Raw genomic sequence first — 23,230 nt, 5'->3', positions numbered from 1 at the left:
GCAGCTGCTGCCAACACGGTCCCCGAGGAACTGAGCCGGTTGTCTGGCCTGGTCTGCTTCAGAAAAGATCCTGTTTTGTGTTCCTTTTCCTTCCACATCAGGAAATGCCCCCTCTGTTTAACTAGTCTCTCCAAGAGTGCCCGAAGGTGAGAGTTGGGCAGGGAGAGGTGACCAGACACCGCAAGGTTGGCTGCAGAGTGTCCCGCAGATGAGACCTCGGAAGGGTGGAGGGCAAGAAGCTCTTGCTTGAAATCATGTGGTGCCCAGTCGGAGGGGAGCAAGTCCTGGGCATGAGGCTGCCACCAGGAGAATTCTGACATTGCCAGGTTTGGAGGGTCAGTGCCTCCGATTGCTGGGACACGAGTGGGCAACTGATGTGCGTTATCTGGAGAGAACAGCTCCAGCGCAAGGTGCAGGAAGTTGGGAGCAGGTTGAAATGGAGCCAGAGCCAAAGTGCCGTGTGGCGGTGGTGAAGCAGACGGGGCTGGCGGTGCGTGATGACAGGCAGGGGCATCAGTGGCATTTCTGGCCGGGGATGAATGGGGAAAGGGGCCAATGTTTCCGGAAAGGCTGGGGTTGAATAGCAGGATGGTTTTTCGAGAGAAAGTGGCCTCTGGTTGGAGAAGAGGATCTGCTCGTGGAGTGTGACGTCGGGGACGGGGAAAGGCAAGTGGCTGGGGTGGAGAAGGGTCAGGTAGAGGGGCTGGAGGCAGGTGTCCTGGAGGGCTTGCTGAGAGCGAGGTCATGCTGGAAGGGAAAGGGGGCACCGAGTGGGGGGCAGCATCGTGGAGGGATTCCCGGGATGTCGATGGTTTGACTTTAGGTGATCTTTTGCGGCACAGCTCACAGGACGGGTGTGGGTGTGCGGGATGATGAAGGTGGAACACAACATCGTCATACTGTCCCAGGGGGCTGCAGAAGACAGGAGGTACAAAGCTACAGCCAGGACCATGACAAGAGAAGGGGAGCCTGCCCGTCTAGTGGCGGTGGGGTCCCCTGAAGCCTGCTGCCCCCTCCCCTGACATCACAATCCACTCTCTGGCCTCCCCACAAACCCTTCACGCACACACCCGTTCCCATGGCAACCCCTCCCATGACTATGGCAGGGGGCACTGAATCCCGGAAATGCACAGAACATGCTTTCAACGGGGACCCGGAGAGAAGGGGAAAGACCCATCACCTTTTCATCAAAGGAAGCAGCTTCCTTCCGTCCTCGGCCTCTCTCGGGGCCATTCTCCAGGCTGGGAACCCAGGAGAGAAGGTGACATGTGAGGAAGGCAGAAGCAGAGGGATCGCACAGGGCTCCCTTTATGGGGCCCCTTGGCCTGTTAAACTCCGGCAGCCCCCAAAATCAGCAGACAAGGTCAAATGGTCAACAGTAATATTAACAGGGGTCATGTGTGTATGTGGTTTCATCTAGAAAGTTCTTTCCCACAAATTATCCCACGTGATGCCCCAAAGCAGCAGGTGAAGCACAGAAGTCGGTGGTTACCTGAGAGCAACCCGAGCACCCAGGAAGTCAGGGCTCTCAGACAAAGTCAGGAGACAGAAGTGCTGACTCCAGACCCACCGGCTGTCCTTCCTGGACACCCCCCATGGCCACCTACTGGGGAGCACCCGTGGCCCAGGTCCATCGCTGCCTCATGCCCCCAGGTGGGCAGAGCGGGACTCTGAGAAGTGTCTCAGGTCCGACTGCCTTTCTGTGAACCCCCCTCTGAGGGCTCTGCTTTCCCAGAGAGACTGTGCCCAGCTGACGTCCTCCGAGATCTTGGACCTGGGGCCCCATGGCAGGAACAGCAAGGCCCCCCTTGGAGAGCTCAGGCCACACAGACAGAGCCTTACCTCTCAGGGTGCCGCCCTTCCTCCTCCTCCTCACCCTGCCCTGGCGCTGGGAACAAAAAGAAAAGAATGAGGGGCTGGGACTCGCCTCTCTCCCTCCTCTTCTCTAAGAAGCTGTTCATTCTCCAAGGAGAGCGTGACTCTCCACTTTCATGAATAGAAATGTGTTTCTTTTACCCATTTTTAAAAGTGATACATGAATCCCAATGTTTCTTTCTTTGAGACACTCAAAGGAGGATTTTGCCTGTGAAATCCCCACTTGGTGTTCTCACTAGTGCTGAGCTCGAGGAGGACACAATCAGAAGCCAAAGGTCACATCTCCTCCCTCAGAGGACCCTGTATCCTGGGGACAGAGTGTGGACGCTCTCAACAGTGCTCTCCTGATCAGCCCACCATGAGGGAAGGCTTGGTCAATTCACACGTGACATGGGAAAGTGACGATCAAGTGTCAGGGACTGTTCTCCTGAGGACCCGCACTATGTGCATAGGCCAGTCCAGAAGCAGAAAATCACTGTGTTTGGGGGTTTATGCTGGATCCTCCACCACACCCTGCAGGGAGCCTGTGAGCCTGAGGTGGAACCTTCGTTCTCCCGAGCCCCTGGCCCTGCCCCACCTCTTCCCCTGGAAGAGTGATGTCCTATCACTCTCTAAGCCACCCAGACTCAGGTAGAAACATGGGGTAGGAATGGGAGCCAACAGCAAAGGATTTCTCTTGGATGTCCCTTACCTTTTGGAAGGTTTTCCATTTTCTGACGGTCATAACTAGTTGTTTTCTAAAAAGGTAACAAATCCATATGAGTAACAATCCCAGAGCCCTCCCGAAGGTGAGGCTGGGGATTATCTTCCATAAAGTTGAGGCATGGCTGTGCCATGCCTCAGTGTCATTGAGAAGATCAACAGTGTTCTCCATCATGGGAACAGTAAGGCTGCCTGAAGCAACTGAGTGCTGAGGGGGCGCGCGCTTGCCTATAGCCTCAGACCCGCATCACCCAGGACAGGAGAGTCACAAAGGGGTCCTAGGGTTCAGGCAGGTGGCAACAAGAGGAGGGTGTGGCCACAGCCCCTCTGCTGCCTGCCAGCCCAGCAGATCCCTCCTGCCCTCCTGTGCCCTCTGGGTCCCTCTGCCCTCCCCTGCCGTCACATTTTCCACCCTTTTTTCCTAGCATGTGTTTGCCTCAGTGAAATATTCTCATTTTTTCTGGAATCTAGATATGACCTGAGTCCTCCTTTAATTGCAAGAGCCCTTGACTTGGACCTCGCAAGTCTGAAATACTAGCTGGGATTTCCCCTTGTACCCAGACATTTGCACTCTCAGGATCATACGTGTTTGTAAATACATAGTATCTACAGAATGGTTTTTTGCCTTACTCTAACAGAGACAGAAAACCAAACATTCTTTTACACTGATTTAGTTTTATAAATGTTGTTCATCCATCATCAGTGGGTGGGAATGTGGGTTGTTTCCAGATTTTGGTTATTATGAATAATGCTGCTCTGAATTTTTGTGTGCAAGTTTCTGTGTGGACACATGTTTTCATTTCTCTCGGGAATATACCTAGGAGGGGAATTGCTGGGTCATAGGCCAAGCCCACTGAATGATTTGAGGAACTTCCAGACTGTTTTCCAAAAGAGCCATTTTACATTCCCGCCAGCAGTGCGTTCATTCCGTTCTTGTGATACTTCCATTAGTAGAATGGCTCCAGCTCTACCCAGGATAATACAAGAGGTGCTAGATCACCATTGTTTTTTGTGGCTGAGTAGAACTCCATGCTATACATACACCATATTTTATTAACCCACTAATGTATTGATGGGCACTTGGGTTGTTTCCACATCTTTGCAATTGTGAATTGTGCTGCTATGAACATTTGAGTGCAGATGTCTTCACTATAGAATGTCTTTTTTTTTCTTTTGGGTAGATGCACAGTAGTGGAATTGCTGAATCAATGGGTAGTTCTACTTTTAGTTCTTTGAGGTATCTCAATATTACTTTCCACAGAGGTTGTACTAGTTTGCAATCCCACCAGCAGTGTATGAGTGTTCCTATCTCTCCATATCCACACCAACATTTGTTGTTTTGGGACTTTTTGATACAAACCATTCTCACTGGAGTTAAGTGATAGCTCATTTTGGTTTTGATTTGTATTTCTCTGATAGAGATGTTGAGCATTATTTCATATGTTTGCTGGCCATTAGTCTGTCTTCTTTTGAAAAGTTTCTGTTCATGTCCATTGCCCACTTTTAAATGGGTTTGTTTGATTTTTTTTCTTACTAATTCTCCTGAGTTCTATATAGATTCTAGTTCTCAGCCCTTTATCAGATGTATAGCATGCCAATATTTTCTCCCATTCTGTAGGTTGTCTATTCGCTCTAGTGATAGTTTCTTTGGATGTGCAGAGGCCTTTTAATTTGATCAGATCTCATGTATTTATTTTTGTTGATGCTGTGCTTGCTTTTGGGGTCTTGTTCATAAATTCTTTCCCTAGGCTGATAAGAGTTTTTCCAATGTTTTCTTCTAGAATCTTAAGGTTTGATGACTTAGCTTTAAGTCTGTTATCCATCGTGAGTTGATTTTTTGTGAGAGACACGGATCCAATTTCAGTCTTCTCCATGTGCCTATCCAATTTTCCCAGCACCATTTATTGGATAGGGATTCTTTTCCCCAGTGTATGTTTTTGTCTGCTTTGTCAAAGATCAGATGGCTAATTGAGGACAGTTTTATATCTGGGTTCTCAGTCCTGTTCCACTGGTCTATGTCTCTGTTCTTGTGCCAGTACCACGCTGTCTTGGTTACTATAGCCTTGTAGCATAGCTTGAATTCTGGTAAATTGATGCCTCTCAATTTGTTCTTTTTGCTTAAGGTTGCTTTAGCTGTATGGGGTCTTCTTTGGTTCCATATGAAGTGTAGAATTATTTTTTCTAGATCTGCAAAAGAATTATGTTGGTATTTTAATAGGGCTTGCATTGAATCTGTGGATCGCTTTGGGCAGTATAGATTTCTTAACAATGTAGATTCTGCTGATCCATGAGCATGGTATGTTTTCCATCTGTTTACATCCTGTGTTATTTCCTTCCTCAGTGATTCACAGTTCTTCCTGTAGAGGTCTTTCACCTCCTTAGTTAAATATATTCCTAGGTATTTTATTTTCTTTGTTGCTATTGCGAAAGGTATTGAGTCTTTGATTTGGTTCTCGGTTTGACTGTTGTTGGCGTATATGAATGCTACTGATTTGCATACATTGATTTGTTAACTTGCGACTTTACTAAACTTATTTATCAATTCCAGTAGTCTGTTGGCAGAATCTTTGGGGTTTTGTAGGTACAAGATCACAGTATCTATTTACTAGCACTGTTATTTGGAAAGCTTCATTATGCTCAAGATCAATGTTCAAGCAGCCCTCAATACTAGTGAATGCGGGATGGCTCTCTGCCACGACCTCCCTTGTACACAACTCTCTCTCTCTCTCTCTCTCTCTCTTAAGAATTCTTAAGCAGGAGACTCCAAGTAAGTTGGGGAAAATAAACCGTACATTAAGAAATACACAAGATATAGACTTTCCTAGGCTGGTGGCCAGCAAAAACGATTGTATCTCTTCTCCTTCCCCTGAATATCCAGTGAGATACATATTCTGTCCTTGCCTTTCCTGTAGACCAGACTGAACATTATTGGCTATGTTCAGGGATCTTGGGGAAAGAGGAGAGGAAAGTGGTGGCAGTGGTGCTTCTCAGCTCACAGTCAATGCATTTCAGCCATACTCTTGCAGGAGCACCCGTGCAGAGCTTGGTGTGACATGGGGCTCCACCATGCTGGGCCTCAGGCTGCAGCATAGTTGCTATCACAAACCACAGGGCAAAGTCAGTGCTAAGTCAGATGGCATGGAAATTTAAGCAGGAGATAGCATTTCATTCTGAGAATGGATGGTTTTTGCCATTTGTTCTGTGATATCAATGCTGTGGTATCAGTTGAGTTGGGCTCAGGTCTACTATGACCCGCCAATGCTCATCTCAGGAGACAAGTAAGTTTGTTTCTGAAAGTCAGAGAGGTCTTCCTGTAAGTCTAACGAGGGCCACAACAGCAGGTAAAAGCAACAGGCCTTTGCAAACATCAGCTACAACTGCTGCTTCTCATGGTTATGAATGAGAGGGATTTTCATAAACTCCAAGGGAAGAAGCCTGATTAGTGCTGACGTAATTGTGGGCCTGCAGCCACTTGCAGGCCAAGCCACATCTGACATGATCTTCATGTGGCTGGTTGAGCAAGTGGCCTGATGTTGGACAGTGAGAGAACTGGGCCGGTGGGCATAATGCCCACAGTCAGTGCTCAGTGATGGGTGTGTTTACCCATTATTTCTCTTTGGTTTATGTGGATAAGGCAGGTCTCTAACACTAGGGCATACCTGAGTTCACCTTCTGTACAGTTGTCACTGATATTTCATCAGGGAGTTATTAATACTAAATATGGTCACTGCATAGCCACTCTGGACTATGTAACATAGTATCATAAATCTAATGCTTAGTTTCTCTCTCTCTCTCTCTCTCTCTCATTTTAAAACAGCTCCATATCTTCTAAATAACATCCCTAGGGAAGAGTCTATGAACCAGTCATGGTAACAGGAAGCAACTGAAACTGTGTGTCTTGCTCTTACATTTATAACATGATGCTCTTGGCAGACAGACTTGGGTTGCCTGGTCCCCATGATTTCCATTCCCTGATATTCACACCTTATATATCCCCTCTTCTTGAATTTGAGTAAGGCCTATTAGTTGCTTCTAGTGATCAAATATGGCTAAAATGAAAGTGCTTTTGCAGGTGTCATTCAGGCCCCAAATCAATGGAATTTTAGTTAATCAAATAGAAAGTTATCCTGGTGGATCTGACTTAATTAGATGGAGGTTCTTTTTTAAAAAGAGGAGGGACTGAGCCCTCTCTTGTGTAGAGGCTCTTATTGCTGACTTGATGAAACAAGTGGCCACGCTGGAGAAGCCTTCTTAGTAAGGAATTTCAGGTGTGCCTCTAGGACCTGAGAGTGGCTTCTAGGACCTCAGGGTGGCCTTCAGCTGACAGCAGCACATGCCAGCTGTCACGTAGCTGCATGGAACTGAAGTCTGACAACAACCGAAATGAGCTTGTAAGTGGATTCTTCCCCAGTTGAGCTTCCATTTGAGAAGGCAACCTAATAGCATCCAGAATGTAGCCTGTGACCCTGAATGGGACCCAGCTAACCTGTGCCCAATCCCCTGACCCACAAAAACTCTTGAGATAATAAATGTGTATTGTTTGAGGCCACCCCAGGTGGCTTTGAACTCCCAGGACTCAAGTAGCCTCTTTGCTCATTACTACCTCATAAGTATCATCTGTATAAATCATAAAGCAATTAAACATGTGAAGCTATGACTTATCTCAAAAAAATGGTATAGGTAGTAACAGGAAGCAGGTAGGTAAAGAGCAAATGTGTGCACTCTTCAAAAAAAAGTTGTGGGGAATGAAAAGAACAGGTAATGCACATAAGAAAAAATCCAAATGGAAAATAAACAAACAAAAGATGCTGAGCCTCACTAGTCAAAAGGGAAATACATATTCAAGGAAGAACAATATCACACTCCAAAAATTGGCAAAACTTAAAAGTATAATAACAAGATTTCAACAAAACAAGAAGCAGTAACAACTCTCATAACTGATAGTGGAGTGTAAACTGGTTCAGCCACTTTTGGAGCCACATTAAATAGCTCATAAAGTTAAAATGACGATACCAATGACCTGGCAATTTCGCCTTTGAATGTGTCACCTAGAGAGTCTCTCACATTTATGTACCAGATATATATGTGATAGTCAGTTTTCTCTGTCAGCTTGGCCAGGCTACAGTCCCCAGTTGTTCAATCAAACTCTAATCTAGATATTGTTATAAAGGCATTTTATAGATGTGATTAAAGTCCATAATCAGTTAATTTTAAGTAAAAAAGATTGTCCCAGATAATCTGCATAGGCTTGATTCAATCAGTTGAAAGATCTTAAGAGCAGAGCTGAGGCTTCCCCGAGTAAGAAGTTTTGCCTGTGGACAGAGGTTTCACCCTGTGCTTTGAAGATCCAGTCTTGCCTTCCTGGTGGCTGCCAGATACATCAGATGTATGATTTAAGATGTTTCTAAAGATGATTCTGACAATTACACACATAACTATGGCATTACACAATAAAGGAGAGAGATGGGAGTCAGGGCAGAAGCATGAAATTGTAAGTCAGATACATAAGGGGCCCAGCCTTTGGCTCTACCACTTGGTAAATATGAGAACTTATTCAAGTTTCTTCTTCTCTGAGCCTTACTTCCCTCATTGGAAAATGGGGATAATACTTTCCTCATTGAGCTGGTGCAGTACTTTGTGCACAATGAATGGTGCCAGGAGAATGGGGGACATGGGCATAGGGGCAGGTTTTAAGTGGTTAAATTGACCTTCTGTCAGTAAAAATTTAAAGGTGAACTGGTATTTGGCATGAAAAATTCAGCATTTTTTTTGTTCATGTCTTTCTATGTCTTTGAGTAAAGCACTGTACATCTTTCTGCATTTTCTAATTTATCTCTAGTATTTTAAACTATTCTAAAACTCCCTGGAGTGGACCGGTTTGGGAGCATTTTAGGAATAAAGAAACTAAAATGCAGACTTTGCAGATAGGATCAAAAATGAAGGATTTGCTTCCCAAAAAGAAAAGCCCTGGTCCAGATGGGTTCACACCTGAATTTTACCATACATACAAAGAAGAACTGGTGCCCATCCTACATAAACTATTCTCCAATATTGAGAAGGATGGAATTCTCCCCAACACGTTCTACCAAGCCAATATAACATTGATACCAAAACCAGGAAAGGACGCAACAAAAATAGAGAACTACAGACCAATTTCTCTCATGAATATAGATGCAAAAATTTTCAATAAAATACTAGCAAATCGAATCCAAGTACTTATCAAAAAAATAATCCACCACGACCAAGTGGGCTTCATCCCAGAGATGCAGGGGTGGTTCAACATACGTAAATCTATAAATGTAATTCACCACATAAATAGAAGCAAAATCAAAAACCATATGATACTCTCATTAGATGCAGAAAAAGCATTTGACAAAATTCAACACTCTTTTATGATAAAAACGCTTAACAAAATAGACGTAGATGGAACCTACCTAAAAATGATACGAGCCATATATGACAAACCCACAGCCAACATCATTCTGAATGGGGAAAAATTGAAAGCACTCCCACTTAGAACTGGAACCAGACAGGGCTGCCCACTGTCCCCATTACTCTTCAACATAGTATTGGAAGTCCTTGCGAAAGCTATCAGGCAAGAGAGCAAAATCAAGGGAGTCCAAATAGGGAAGGAAGAGATCAAACTCTCACTTTTTGCTGATGATATGATGCTATATCTGGAAAACCCCCAGGATTCAACCATGAGACTCCTGGAATTGATTAACGAATATAGCAAAGTCTCTGGCTACAAAATTAATATACACAAATCAGAGGCATTTATATATGCCAATAACAGTCAATCAGAAAACCAAATTAAAGACTCAATACCCTTCAAAATAGCAACAAGGAAAATAAAATATCTAGGTATATACCTAACTAAAGAGGTAAAGGACCTCTATAAGGAAAACTATGAAACACTGAGAAAAGAAATATCAGAACTTGCAAATAGATGGAAAAATATACCATGCTCGTGGATCGGAAGAATCAACATTGTTAAAATGTCTATACTACCCAAAGTGATCTACAGATTCAATGCAATCCCTATTAAATTACCAACATCATTCTTCACAGATGTAGAGAAAATAATTATACACTTTGTATGGAACCAGAGAAGACCTCGTATAGCAAAAGCAATTTTAAGCAACAAAAACAAAATGGGAGGTATTAATTTGCCAGACCTCAAACTATACTACAAGGCCGTGGTTCTTAAAACAGCCTGGTACTGGCACAAGTACAGGGACACAGACCAGTGGAACACAACAGAAAATCCAAATATAGACCCATGCTCATATAGTCACCTAATTTTTGACAAAGCAGGAAAGAATATACTCTGGGGACAAGAATCCCTATTCAATAAATGGTGCTGGGAGAATTGGTTACCCACTTGTAGAAGACTGAAACAGGACCCACAGCTTTCACCTCTCACAAAAATCAAATCATGGTGGATAACAGACTTAAACCTTAGGCGTGATACAATCAGAATTCTAGAAGAAAATGTAGGAAAGACTCTTACAGATATTGGCCTAGGTAAAGATTTTATGAAGAAGACCCCCAAGGCAATCACAGCAGCAACAAAAATTAATGAATGGGACATGATTAAATTAAAAAGCTTCTGCACAGCCAAAGAAACAGTCACGAGAATAAACAGACCACCTACAGAATGGGAAAAAATATTTGCATACTACACATCAGATAAAGGACTGATAACAAGAATCTATTTAGAACTCAGGAAAATCAGCAAGAAAAAATCAAACAACCCTATCAAAAAGTGGGCAAATGACATGAATAGAAACTTCTCGAAAGAAGATATAAGAATGGCTAACAAACATATGAAAAAATGCTCAACATCCCTAATCATCAGAGAAATGCAAATCAAAACCACAATGAGATATCACTTAACCCCAGTGAGAATGGCCTTTATCAAAAAAACCCAAAACAACACATGTTGGCGTGGATGTGGAGAGACAGGAACACTCATACACTGCTGGTGGGACTGCAAACTAGTGCAACCCCTGTGGAAAGCATTATGGAGGTATCTTAAACAGATTCAAGTAGACCTGCCATTCGATCCAGCAATCCCATTATTGGGCATATACCCAAAGGAAAAAAGGTCATTCTGTAACAAAGACACATGTACCCGAATGTTTATAGCAGCACAATTCACAATAGCAAAGATGTGGAAACAACCCAAATGCCCATCAATACATGATTGGATTAGTAAGCTGTGGTATATGTATACCATGGAATATTACTCAGCTATAAGGAATAATGAAGATACGACATCTCTATGGTTCTCCTGGAGAGAGTTGGAACCCATTATATTAAGTGAAGTATCCCAAGAATGGAAAAACAAGCATCACATGTACTCACCAGAAAAATTGGTTTCCCTGAACATCACCTAAATACACATCTAGGAACGACACCAATCGGATATCAGACTGAAGTGGGGGGTGGGGGAGGGGATGGGTGTATGCCTACCAATGAGTGCATTGCGCACCCTTTGGGGAATGGTAACGCTTGAAGGTGCTGACTCGGGAAGGGGGGGTGGGGGAGGGAGGGATATATACCTACATGATGGGTGCAACGCGCACTATCTGGGGAACAGACACGCCTGGAGCTCTGACTTGGGGAGAAAGGAGGTACATGGGCAACGTATGTAACCTGCAATTCTGTATCCCCCATAACAATAAGATGAAAAAAAAAAAACAAACAAAAACAAATAAAAAAAATAAATTAATTAAAAAAAAAAAATGAAGGGTTTGGCTGGGCCAAGTGGCTCATGCCTGTAATCCTCTACTTTGGGAGGCTGAGGCCTGAGGCTCACTTGAGCCCAGGAGCTGGAGGTTGCAGTAAGCTATGATGATGCAACTGTACTCTAGCCTGGGCAACAGGGCTAGACTCAGTTGCAAAAAAAAAAAAAAACATCAAGGATTCATTCTTATACAGTGTGGGTTTCTCAATGTTACCTATTTCATTTTGCTTTCAACATTATAGATTTGAGATTATTTTTAAAAAGTAATTTGCTTGTTCAATTTGCTCTAGCCAAAGAATGTGAATATTATCTTATTTGAAAGAGATATAAAAACTTACAAAATTTACTGATATTTTGATGTCCATAAAATGTGTCAAGCTCTACATCCCATATGAATAATCTTTTCTTCTTTTTGATGAGACATCTTGAAAGAAGAGATGACATACACTGTTTCTACTTCTTCACCTCCTGGTCACTCTTGGATGCATTTTAATCCACTGTTCACCTCAATCAGTCTACTGAGATTGTTGTTCAAGGTTCTGAATACATTCGTTACTGCGAAACCCAGTGGTCATTTTAAAAGTCATTACCTAATTAGATCTCTGCCACTCTCTTTTGAGTTTTTAAAAAAAACATTCCTTCCCCATTTGGTTCATAGAAACCTTGATCCATCTTTTAAATGCTGATGTTTTTCAGGAACCTGGATTTACCAGTAATTCTTCACCTTGAGTCCGTAAACCCCCCAAATTTTCTAATATATTTTACTCATATATGTATGTGTGTAGTTTTTCTCTAGAGGAGAGTCTTTATCAGCTTCTTAGGGGTCAACTGTTGTTACCCAAGATAATCCTTCTAAGAGAGTCCACCTACTCTAACAGTTCCAACTGTCATCCCTGGTGGGTGTCTTCTGCATGTTTTCCTCCAGCCCAGATCTTGCTACCAATTATTAACTCGCTTTTGCCTGGACAGTGCTTTCACATGTCACATAGGTTTCTCCCCTCAGCATGTACAAGATCAAATCTATCTTTTTTCCCCTAACCAGTTTCTTTTTTCAATGTTCTCCATGTAAATTGTAGGTGGCATCATCCAACCAGCATCCAAGCCAGAAACAAAAAGGACATTCTCTCCCCTCCTTCTCAGCTTCCTCCTCTCCTCCACCACTCCCGCCTCCACTGCTGCCGCCATCCAAATCAGTCACAAGGTCTTGCTCATACTGCCTTGTCAGCATCTTCTCTGTGGTCTGGTCTCTTTATCCTGGGACTACTGTTGTGGATTTCTAAACCATTTTGTAGTCCTCTGTCAAGTTCCATTCAAATTCATTCCTCCCGCAGTTTCCAAGATGCATATGAAAGGTAGGTATAAACACACTGCTTCAGTGGCCTCCTGTCACCTACACTGGATTGGCAAATTACTGCCTAATAACCCAGTGCTTGTTTTTGCAAATAAAGTTTTATCAGAACGCAACCAATATTCATTTTTGTATTGCCTGTGGCTGTCTCACTTCAGGCTACAATGGCAGAGTTGAGTAGTTGCAGTGGAGACTGTATGGCAAGCACAGTGTACAATATTGACCCTCTGGTTGGGACTGAAACGTTTGCTGATTCCTGGCCTCCAGGGTCAAGTTAAAGCTCCTGTGACATGGCACATCAGGACGTTTATTACCTGGGCCTGTGTCCAGGGCATGATACCCCCCACTTCTTCCTTAGCATTCACTCTCCGCTAACAGAGGCCGGCTTTTTGGTCTGTTTCAGGATCTTTCCACCCACGGGCTGTGTCACGTCTCCATGCACCTCTGGTCCCGCTTTGCCTGGACACCTGCCACTCCTCAACCTAGACCAAGATGAGGCGTGACCCCCTCTGGTGAAAATTCTCGTGACTTATCTGCCCCCTTTTTCAAGTAGGAGCCCTCTTTGGCTTCTATAATGGTATTCTTAATAGAGATCATTCCATGTCCATGTTTCATAATTATTGTTTCTTTCATGCCCCTACAACCCGGCACACACTACTAGGTTGTGAATTTTGAGGACAGTGCCTTTCCATTGTAGCAAATCAATGATCAATTGATTGACTAAAAGAAATAGTTTAGAGTTGAAACAGAACTCTGCAGTTTTCTAGGCCAACCCCCTGTTTTACTGAAAGTGGAACTGAGATTCTGCAGATTTGCTAGAAGTGCAGAGGAACTGTGTTGCTTATTTGCAGTAAGATCCCCTCAGTTGGCTCTGGGTACACCACTCTGCCCAGGATATTCTAGTCCAAAGGAAGAAAGCACATTGGTGATTAAAGGTATACCTGCACTTTCAGCAATTAATAAATTTGGCAAAGCATTAAAGATTTTGTCTCAGTTTCTCTGTTCATAAAACGGTCATGGTAATAATTGCCTCTACTTTTCTTAAAAGAAGATTTATAGACATAAAGTGATATAGTTAGTAATAAAAGCATAATCATGGCAACTAAGGGAAAGTTGGTGAACTCAAGATGATACAGTTTGAATAGACATGATAGTAAATTGAACTTGATTTTTAGGTTGATGGAATTTAGAAATCTAGATTTAATTCCTTTGTTTTAAATTACACCTAGGCTTTGATTCGAGAAAAAAATACATGTAAAATTTTAATTTACAAATTGAAAAGATTATTTAATTTTGTTTGATTTTACAGATTTGTGTTTAATGAAATGCATCCTCTTTCCAAAATAATTTGTGTTTAGTTCTTTTCAGTTATAACCCCTCCCAGTAACACAGCTATATCAACTTAATAACAAGATTGAGATGTGGGCTTCCAAAAGACAGAAGTCGGTGTGTCTATATTCCCTGAGCATCTTCTAACTATTTTATAGTAAATTTCTGTGAAATTAGGTTAAATTTATATTGGAAAATAACTCTGCCAAACACACCTCCCTCTTCAAAAATTGAGCACATGTATAGATTTTACAAAGTATCACATTTATCTTTTCTTTCTTTATATTTTTGCCTCACTTCCCTCCTTTCCCTGAGTTTTAATAATCTGGTTTCCCCAGTGCTGTCTCGTGTCTGTTTAACTTTACACATTCTGTTACTTCCAGCTGCAATTGGAATGTCCTTCTCATTCCTTTCCCTTCTTTTCCTGCATTTAATAAACTCCCTTCTTCCTCTTCAAACTTTGCTCACCTCCTTTTCTGAGATCCCCTCTGGGCCCTCTACTTTGCATCATGCTCCGTGCTACCACAGAATTCATCGTGCTGTATTCACTGATGCAGGTGACTTTCTCAAGCTGCATGCTAAGCCCCCTGAGGGCATGGGCTGTGTCTTACTCGGTCTTGAATCTTGGCTGGCTGTGGTAGCTCGTGCCTGCAATCCCAGCATTTTGGGAGGCTGAGTTGGGAGGGGTTCAAGACTAGACTGGGCAACATGGCCAGACTTTATCACTACAGAAAGTTTAAAATTAGCCGGGTCCAGTGACCTGCACCTGTAGTCCCAGCTACTTGAAGGGCTGAGGCAGGAGGATTGCTTGAGCCAGAAAGTTCAAGGATGCAGTGAGTTATGATCGCACCACTACACCCCAGCCTGGGCTACAGACTGTGTCTCTAAAATTTTTTTTTTTAAATCTGTAATCTAAAACCTACCCATACTCCTTATTATATGTTTGGTGCTTAACTAATGTATTCTTAAAATATTTCATATTTGTGCCCACTTTTAAAAAAGTTATTTATTTTCTTTTTTAGAGACAGTCTCACTCTATTGCCCACGCTGGAGTACAGCGGCGTGATCTTAGCTCACACAGCCTCAAACTCCTGGGCTCAAGGGATCCTTCCACCTCAGTCTCCTGAGTAGCTAGGACTATAGGTGTGCACCACCACACCTGGCTAACTTTTTTATTTTTATTTTTTGTAGAGATGGGGTCTTGCTATGTTGCCCAGGATGGTCTTGAACTCCTGGCTTCAAGTGATCCTGCCTCCTTGGCCTCTCAAAGTGCTGGGATTACGGGCGTGAGCCACTGCAGCCAGACTGTATCCACTTTTAACAATTTTCATGGAGAAAATTGGTAATTTTATCATGCAATAATGCAAACAAAGGTGACCAAAGCCAATGTCTGAAGCAGTGGTGTGGTTCCTCTGATTCTCTTGCAGCGATTCCAGCTCCCACAGCCTTGGATGTGACGTGTTGGTGTTCATCATCTTGGACCGCAACCCCATCCCCATGAGTCTGCTGGTCACTCTGGGAATTGTGAAATATATTCAGGCCCAGTTGATAAACTGGTATTACAGTCAGAATGTTTTTAAACATTCACTCTTGAGCTGTGGCTTTTGATTTTCTTTTGTAAGGAATCAATGTAACTGAGTCCCCATGACGTGGCTGGTGCACTGCTGGGCCGGCTGCGCTCTGGACAGACTGGCTCAGTGTTGTCCCAGCCTGGCTCAGCAGTGCGTGGGCTTCTTCATGTTCACCTCAACCATTTTTTTGCATATATTTTTTTTTAGCTGACAAGAAAGATTTAAGAGATATTAGTTGACAGTTGGTTAATAGTGTTGTGTACCTCTTCTATATCTTTACTTTTTGTTTACTTGTTCTATCAATTATTGAGAGGGAGATACTGAAATCTGTAACTATAATTGTGGATTTGTGTGTTCCTTGAAGTTCTTTTAGTTTTTGCTTTGCATAGTTTATTTATTTTATGTATTTTTTTTTAGCTCGAGATGGGGGGGGGGGAGGTGCTGGGCGGGGGAGGTGCTTTGGCGAACGGTTCCCCCCACTCCACTGCGGGGAGGGGGACGCGCAGAGCAACAACCAGAAGGGCGGAGCCAGGGCTGCCCCCTGAGTCACGGGGACCACCGATCCCGCGGACGCCAGGGAGGCAGAGGGCTGGGGGAGCAAGGTCGGCCGGATATTCTGCGTCCCCCGCCCCCCACCCACCAACCGCCGGCGCGGAGGGGACACAGGCGCCCGCGGGCAGGACAAGAGCGGTCCCATTTGCCAGGAACGGCCGGTCCCTCGCCTGGCACGAGGCTTAACGCCCGGAGAGCGTGACGTCACCACATCCATCGGCTTCGCGTATTTTAAAACTCTCTTATCAGGTACATAAAGATTTAGGATTGTTTTTCCGTATTGATTAATTGGCCTGTTTGTCATTATGAAATGATTTTCTTTATCCTTGTTAATATTCTTTATTATGAATCTATGTCGTCTGACATAGACACTGCAGTTCTCTTGTGATTAGTGGTAGCAATGGTATAGTTTTTCCTTTCTTTTAACCAATTTGTGTCTATAGATTTAAATTGTGTTTCTTCTAGGAAGCGTTTGTTGGCTCATGTGGTTTGGATTCATTCTGAAAACCTCTGCTGTTTAACTGAGGCATTTAGAGCATTTACATGGTGGTGTTACTCATACGGCTGGGTTTAAATACATCATTTTGCCATTTATCTTCCATTTGTTCTGTCTTTTCTTTTTTCTCGTATTCCTTTTTTTTTTTTTCAGCCTTCTTTGGATTGATTTTTTATTCCAATGTCTCTCCTTTAAAAAAATTTTAGTAGTTTATAGTAAGTGTTTTCAATTTATTACATTCTACCTTCAACTGATGTTATTCTATTTCACATACAATGTAAAAACCTTACAATACTATAATTCCATTTTTTCCTCCCAATCTCTGTGCTATTGTGATTATACATTTTAATTTTACAAGCATATCTCATACTATATTGTTATTAATTTTATTTAAACAGTCGTTTATGTTTTAAAAAGAATTAAATAACAAAAGATTTGTACTTAGGCTCACGTCATGACCATTTCCAGTGCTCTTTAGATCTATCATTCCATTTGGTATCATTTTGCTTCTATTTGAAGGGCATGTGGATCTGCTGTTAATAGATTGTTTTCCAGCTTGTTTATGTGTAAAAAAAAAAAATCCTCCTTTCATTTTTGGTTTTTCCACACCTTCATTTTGCAATAAACTTTGGCTTAGTTTGTAATTCTAGGTTGACGTGTTTTTCTTTTGGTGCTTTAAAGATGTTGCTCCACTGGCTTCTCACTTACATTGTTTCACTAGAAATCTGCTGTCATCCTTATCTTTATTCTTCGGTATATAACATATCATTGTTTCTCCTCTGGCTTCTTCTTCTTTTTTTTGCCCCCCTCACTCTATCACCCTGCCTAGAGTGCAGTGGTGTCATCATAGCTCACTGCAACCTCAAATTCCTGGGCTCAAGCAATCCTCCTGCCTAAGGCTTCTGAGTAGCTGGGACTACAGGCACATGCCACCACAGCCAGCTAATTTTTCTAGTTTTTATAGAGATGGAGTCTTTCTTCTGCTCAGGCTGATCTCAAACTCCTGACCCAAAGCAATCCTCCCTCCTTGACCTGTCAGGGTGCTAGGATTATAGATGTGAGCCACTATGTCTGGCCTCCCTCTGGCTTCTTTGAACATTTTCTTTTTATCGCTTGTGAGAAATTCAATTATCATGTGCCTTAGTATAGTTTTGTACTTGTTAATAGTGGGTTCATAGGTCTTTTTCTACTACCTACACTCAATGTCCATTTACTTTTCTCCTTTTCCTTTTCAATTTCAATTGGATAAATTGCTTGCATGGAGAATGTCAGGAAATTAAGGTTCTGACTCAATTGACAGTCAGAATGGTCAGGCTGATGAAATGGGCCTACCCAGAATCCCTTTTGTCTATGGGTTTATAGTCCTCACCAAATTGGAAAAATTTGGCCATTATTTCTGCAATTATTTTTCCTTTTTTCTTCTCCTCCAGAGACTTGAATTAGACATATATTAGACCATATGAAATTATCCCACAGCTCACTGATGTTATTTTCCTGAAGATCTTTTTTCTCTTTACATCTCATTTTGAAATATTTCTATTGTTATGTCTTCAAGTTCAAAAATAATTTCTACTGCAATGTGTAACCTTTTATTAGTCCCACCCAACATATTGTTAGAAAGAATCTCAAACATTGTGAATTTCATATGTAGAAGTTCAATATGGATCTTTTTAATATTGTGTATATTTCTACTTAATGTTTTGAAAATACAGAATATTGTTAAAAGAACTTTTCATTAAGTGGTCTGTTTATTTTAATATCTGTATCATGTTTGGGTCAATTTTTGTTAATTGATTTATCTCCTAGTTTGGTGATGTATTTTCCTGCTTTTTTTGCATGTCTTATAATTTTTGATTGAATGTCTTATATTTTTAATTTTGTCTTGTTGGGTGTTGGAGTGTTAAAAACTTTTTGCTTTGAGATAATTGTAGATTTTGCTGCAAACAATGTAATTGTAAGAAAGAATATAGAGAAAGCTTATGTACAGTTCACTCAGTTTCCCCCAATGCTAATATTTTGCATAACTCCAGTGTAATGGCACAACCAGGAAAGTGACAGTAATACAAGCCACCAGTCTTACTCTGATTTCAGATTATATGCACTCATTTGTGTAGTTGTATGTGTAAATTTTGTTTTATGTAATTTTTCAAGGTGGTAAAATACACTACATAGAATGTACCATCTTAACCATTTTTAAGAGTGAAATTTAGTAAAGTTCATTCACATTATTGTGCAACCAATCTGTTTTATGCCATTTTATTGCATATGTAGATTTGTGTAAGCAGCAACACCATCAGGTATTGGACCTTCTCGTATTCCTATAAATTATTTTGAACTTTGTTTTTGAATACATTTAAGTTACTTGGACACAGATACATTCAAACCTGGTTTTAACATTTGTTCACTGTGTCTGTAGTAGCCGTGCCCAATTAGGACAAACTATTTCCCACTAGTGAGTGATGATGTTCCTGTGTCCCCTACCCATTGGTTGATAAATCATAAATTTTTCCAGTTTGGCTGGTGGGAATAGTGATTGTATCTATCTCTGTGTGAACCTTGGGAACTGCTACCTCTAATTCCTTCTAGTGGTTCTTTCTTTGGAATCTGGCACTGTCGTTATATGCTGTAATCAGCACTCAGCTAGATACTTGAGGGGTTCTGCTGATCTTTGGAGTTTTCTCTTTATGCAGCTTCTTCTCTTTGGCACTCTGCCCTGTAAATTCTAGGTTTCTAATCTTACTAGGATCTCAACTTCATCTGCTCAACTGAAAATGTCCACTGGATTTCCTCTGCATTTCTTCTCCCTGCACCTTGGCCTGGAAACTCTCTCAAAACAATAAGCTGGGCAATCACTGGGCTCACTTTCTTTGTTTTCTGTCTCTCAGGCATCACCGTCCTTTGTTGCCTGATACTCAGTAGCTTGAAAACCATTGTTTCCCAAGTACAGATCCTGTCCCTTACCCTCTAGCTTCTATATTTATGTGTTTTAGTCTCCCTCTTGGTTGTGAAACTCAGACACTTTGGGCTCACCAATCCATTTTATAAAAGCTTTGGTGAACAATGTGACCTTTATCAAAATTATTGTAGGAAAGTTGAAGGAGGGAGTGTATATAGTTTATATCTCAGCCTCTCATTTCAAACAGCAAAGCACTTAAAATCCATATTCAAAATTTTGGAAGCATGCTTCTACCATCATGCTTAGCCCACCTTTCCTCTTCCTGCTCCTCTGTGGAGGTGGAGGAAATCAGGCTCTTCCATTTTGCCCCCTTCGACCTGCATATTCCAGCTTATCTCAGGCTCAGCCCAACCAATGTCCAGCAAATGTAACCCATCCTCCTCAGATTGCACGACAGGCATTATACGGTACTGGATCAGCCCACTGATGTCTCACAGCCTCCAGTCTCAGCTCTCCCCTCACCATAGAAAGTGTCACATCAAAATGTTTATTCCAGTCATTTATAGTCCTTCCCACATTAGAAAATTGGTGAATAAAAGATTTACCATTTTGTTACAAATTTATAACGATATATTTCCTATTTGATATTGGTTTTATCGTAACATGCAAGGAAACAAAATACATTTATTTTGTTTTTCATAATCTCAGAAGAGTACAGGAAGTTACTTTGAATTATTAAACTCTACCTGAAATATGTAGAGAAATTCAAGTTAAAGTTTTCTCTCTTCACTTTGTTCTTGACGAATAGTGTTTCTGATCTTGGAGTGTCTGTTGAAGAGAGATCCACGTGGGCTGCGACTGCCTGACTGCTTCTTCCGGGCTAGGAAGCTGGCTCGCCTTTGAATTATGTAGGATGTGGCATTATTTCTGGTAGGTGTCATGTTTAATAGATTTCATTTTTTATTTCTCTGATAAATTTGAGGATATGTAAAGCAGTGGAATCTCTATTACTCTCCCTGCTTTGTGGTCTTCTCCAACACGTTTTATTTGCAGTGATCAGACTTAGTTTTCTTTGAAGTGACTCGACCAATTCACACTTTAGAGCTTATTTCTAACTCCTTCTGGACTTGTGCTTTCACTGTGGCTGCTCAAACTCCTTCATGCCTATTAGATCTAACAATACAATTGTAAAGCAGTATTTAGAATTCTGCCTGAAAGGCTTCTATGAGATTTTAATCCAAGGGAATTTTTTATAGGATACAGTGATTTATGAAAGACTTTCCGAAAACTCTGTGATTATGAAGGAGACATTAACCCATCTAGAATATTTTGCCAGAGATGGTAAGTAAAAAATTGTTTGGTCTACTTGTATCTGTTTAAGGTATCTCCGTATTGCTTTCTACAGGGGTTGCACTAGTTTGCAGTCCCACTAGCAGCGTATGAGTATTCCTGTGTCTCCACATCCACACCAACATCTATTGTTTTGGGACTTTTTGATAAAGGCCATTCTCACTGGAATTAAGTGATATCTCATTGTGGTTTTGATTTCCTTTTCCTGATGATTAGAGATGTTGAGCATTTTTTCATATGTTTGTTGGCCAGTCTTCTGTCTTCTTTTGAAAAATTTCTATTCATGTCCTTTGCCTGCTTTTTGATAGGTTTTTTTTATTTTTTTCTTGCTGATTTTCCTGAGTTCTAAATAGATTCTAGTTGTCAGTCCTTTATTGGATGTGTAGCATGCGAAAATTTTTTTCCCATTCTGTAGGTTGTCTGTTTGCTCTTGTGACAGTTTCTTTGGCTGTGCAGAAGCTTTTTAATTTAATGAGGTCCCATTTATTTATTTTTGTTGTTGCTGTGATTGCCTTTGGGGTCTGCAGCGATCCCATTATTGGGCATCTACCCAATACTATAAAAGAACAAAAGACATACTATAAAAAAGACATCTGCACTCGAATGTTTATAGCAGCACAATTCACAATTGCAAAGATGTGGAAACAACCCAAGTGCCCATCAATACATGAGTGGATTCATAAAATGTGGTATATGTATACCATGGAGTACTATTCAGCTATAAGAAGCAATAGTGATAAAGCACCTCTTCTATTTTCCTGGATAGAGCTGGAACCCATTCTAGAAATGGAATTCTTAAATGTTGAAATTACAACCTGAATACATGCCACGGATGCTTGCTGGGCACATAGGTGGACAAGGGTAACGTGTTTGTGACTTTGCAATGCCTTCTGTTTGCTTAAATGTACAAAGAAACCCTGGGGAGACATTGTTCCATTATTTTCCTTTTTTTCCCCCCTCTCCAGCAGTTTAGTTTATAAGCTGGTGCTTCATACACACACGTGTCCAACCTTCAAGTTGGGTATTTTGCAAGGTTGTACATTGACCCTTTTATTGCTATCTTAAAATATACATGTGTTGTAAGCAGCTTGCACCAGGTAGAAACATATATTAACTATATTATCATTGAACACAAAAAAGAACAACTTCTGTATCTCTTATGTGGAGAGTTAATTTTTAGGGAAGCCACAAAACTTTGGATATTTTGTAGGAGTTAGACTAAAATGTTATAGTATGGATTTAAAATTTTTAAAGTCCTTGAAAAATAACATTTAAATGAATTTTCCATTGTTTTTGAGATTATTTGATAAGTGATTGAAAAACTGAACCCTTGTTCATTCTTTTATTTATTTAATAAATTGGTATTGAGCATCTACTAAGTGCCATCCACTCTTCAGAGCCTCTAGGACAGTAGTGAATAAAACACAGGAAGCTCAAGCCCTGAAGGAATTTGCCAATAAGCAGGTACTGTCAGATGACGCTATGTGCTGGGAATAAAAATACAGCAGGGTAAGGGAGCAGGGAGTGATTCAGTGCTCTCTCTACAGGGTGACTTAGGCAGAGGCTGCAGGAAGGAAGCTGGAACTGTGTGACTTTCCAGGGGAAAGTTTTCCAGGTAAAGGGTAGAGAAAGTGCAAGAATCTGGAGGTAAGCAGACCAGCTGGGATGCCTTGGTAAGTAACGTGAAGCAGGGAAGAGATAGCAGGGGAGCCAGAGGCAGACTGGATAGGGCCATGTGAAGAACTTCACGTTTCCGTGAATTTTAAATGCTCTTAAATTTTATTTCCAAATGTTCCACTTCTCCTTGATCATTGGTTGCATGACCAAGCTATACTATGTTCTTTCTCGCAGGTGTGAGAACTCTCTGATTTAACTGAGAAGGAATATAAACAATGGTTGCAGAAGTATAAAAGAGCTAGTATAGGTTTACACAGCAGAATTCAAAGAATGGAAGAAGTTATGATAGTATCGAAAAGGTAACATTGCCCATATGTCCTCTACATGCCAAGATAAATATGTGAATGAAATCCACTTATTAATATTTTCATATCTTAATGTAATTATTAAAACAGTGAAATTTTGGGTTTTTCTTCAAAAGTATAAATCTGTTTTATCACACTGAAAATTCATAAAATGTCTTTATAAAATATTCCAAAATATTTTTTTCTTCTGAATCATATTAAACTCACTTTCTTGTAATCTTTTTTTATAACTTTTCCCATTTCCAAAGAAATACACACTCATTATGGAAAAACAAGATGGAATAATGAATAGAATAATACAATAATAATGAGTAATAATAATAATGAATAGAATAGACTAATGACCATCTGTATTGTTGGGCTAATGACTTCTTCAC

Source organism: Eulemur rufifrons, chromosome 9, assembly GCF_041146395.1.
Source record: "Eulemur rufifrons isolate Redbay chromosome 9, OSU_ERuf_1, whole genome shotgun sequence".
Taxonomy (NCBI): domain Eukaryota; kingdom Metazoa; phylum Chordata; class Mammalia; order Primates; family Lemuridae; genus Eulemur; species Eulemur rufifrons.
The sequence above is the reverse complement of the archived record's forward strand: the minus strand, read 5'-3'. Positions refer to the sequence as shown.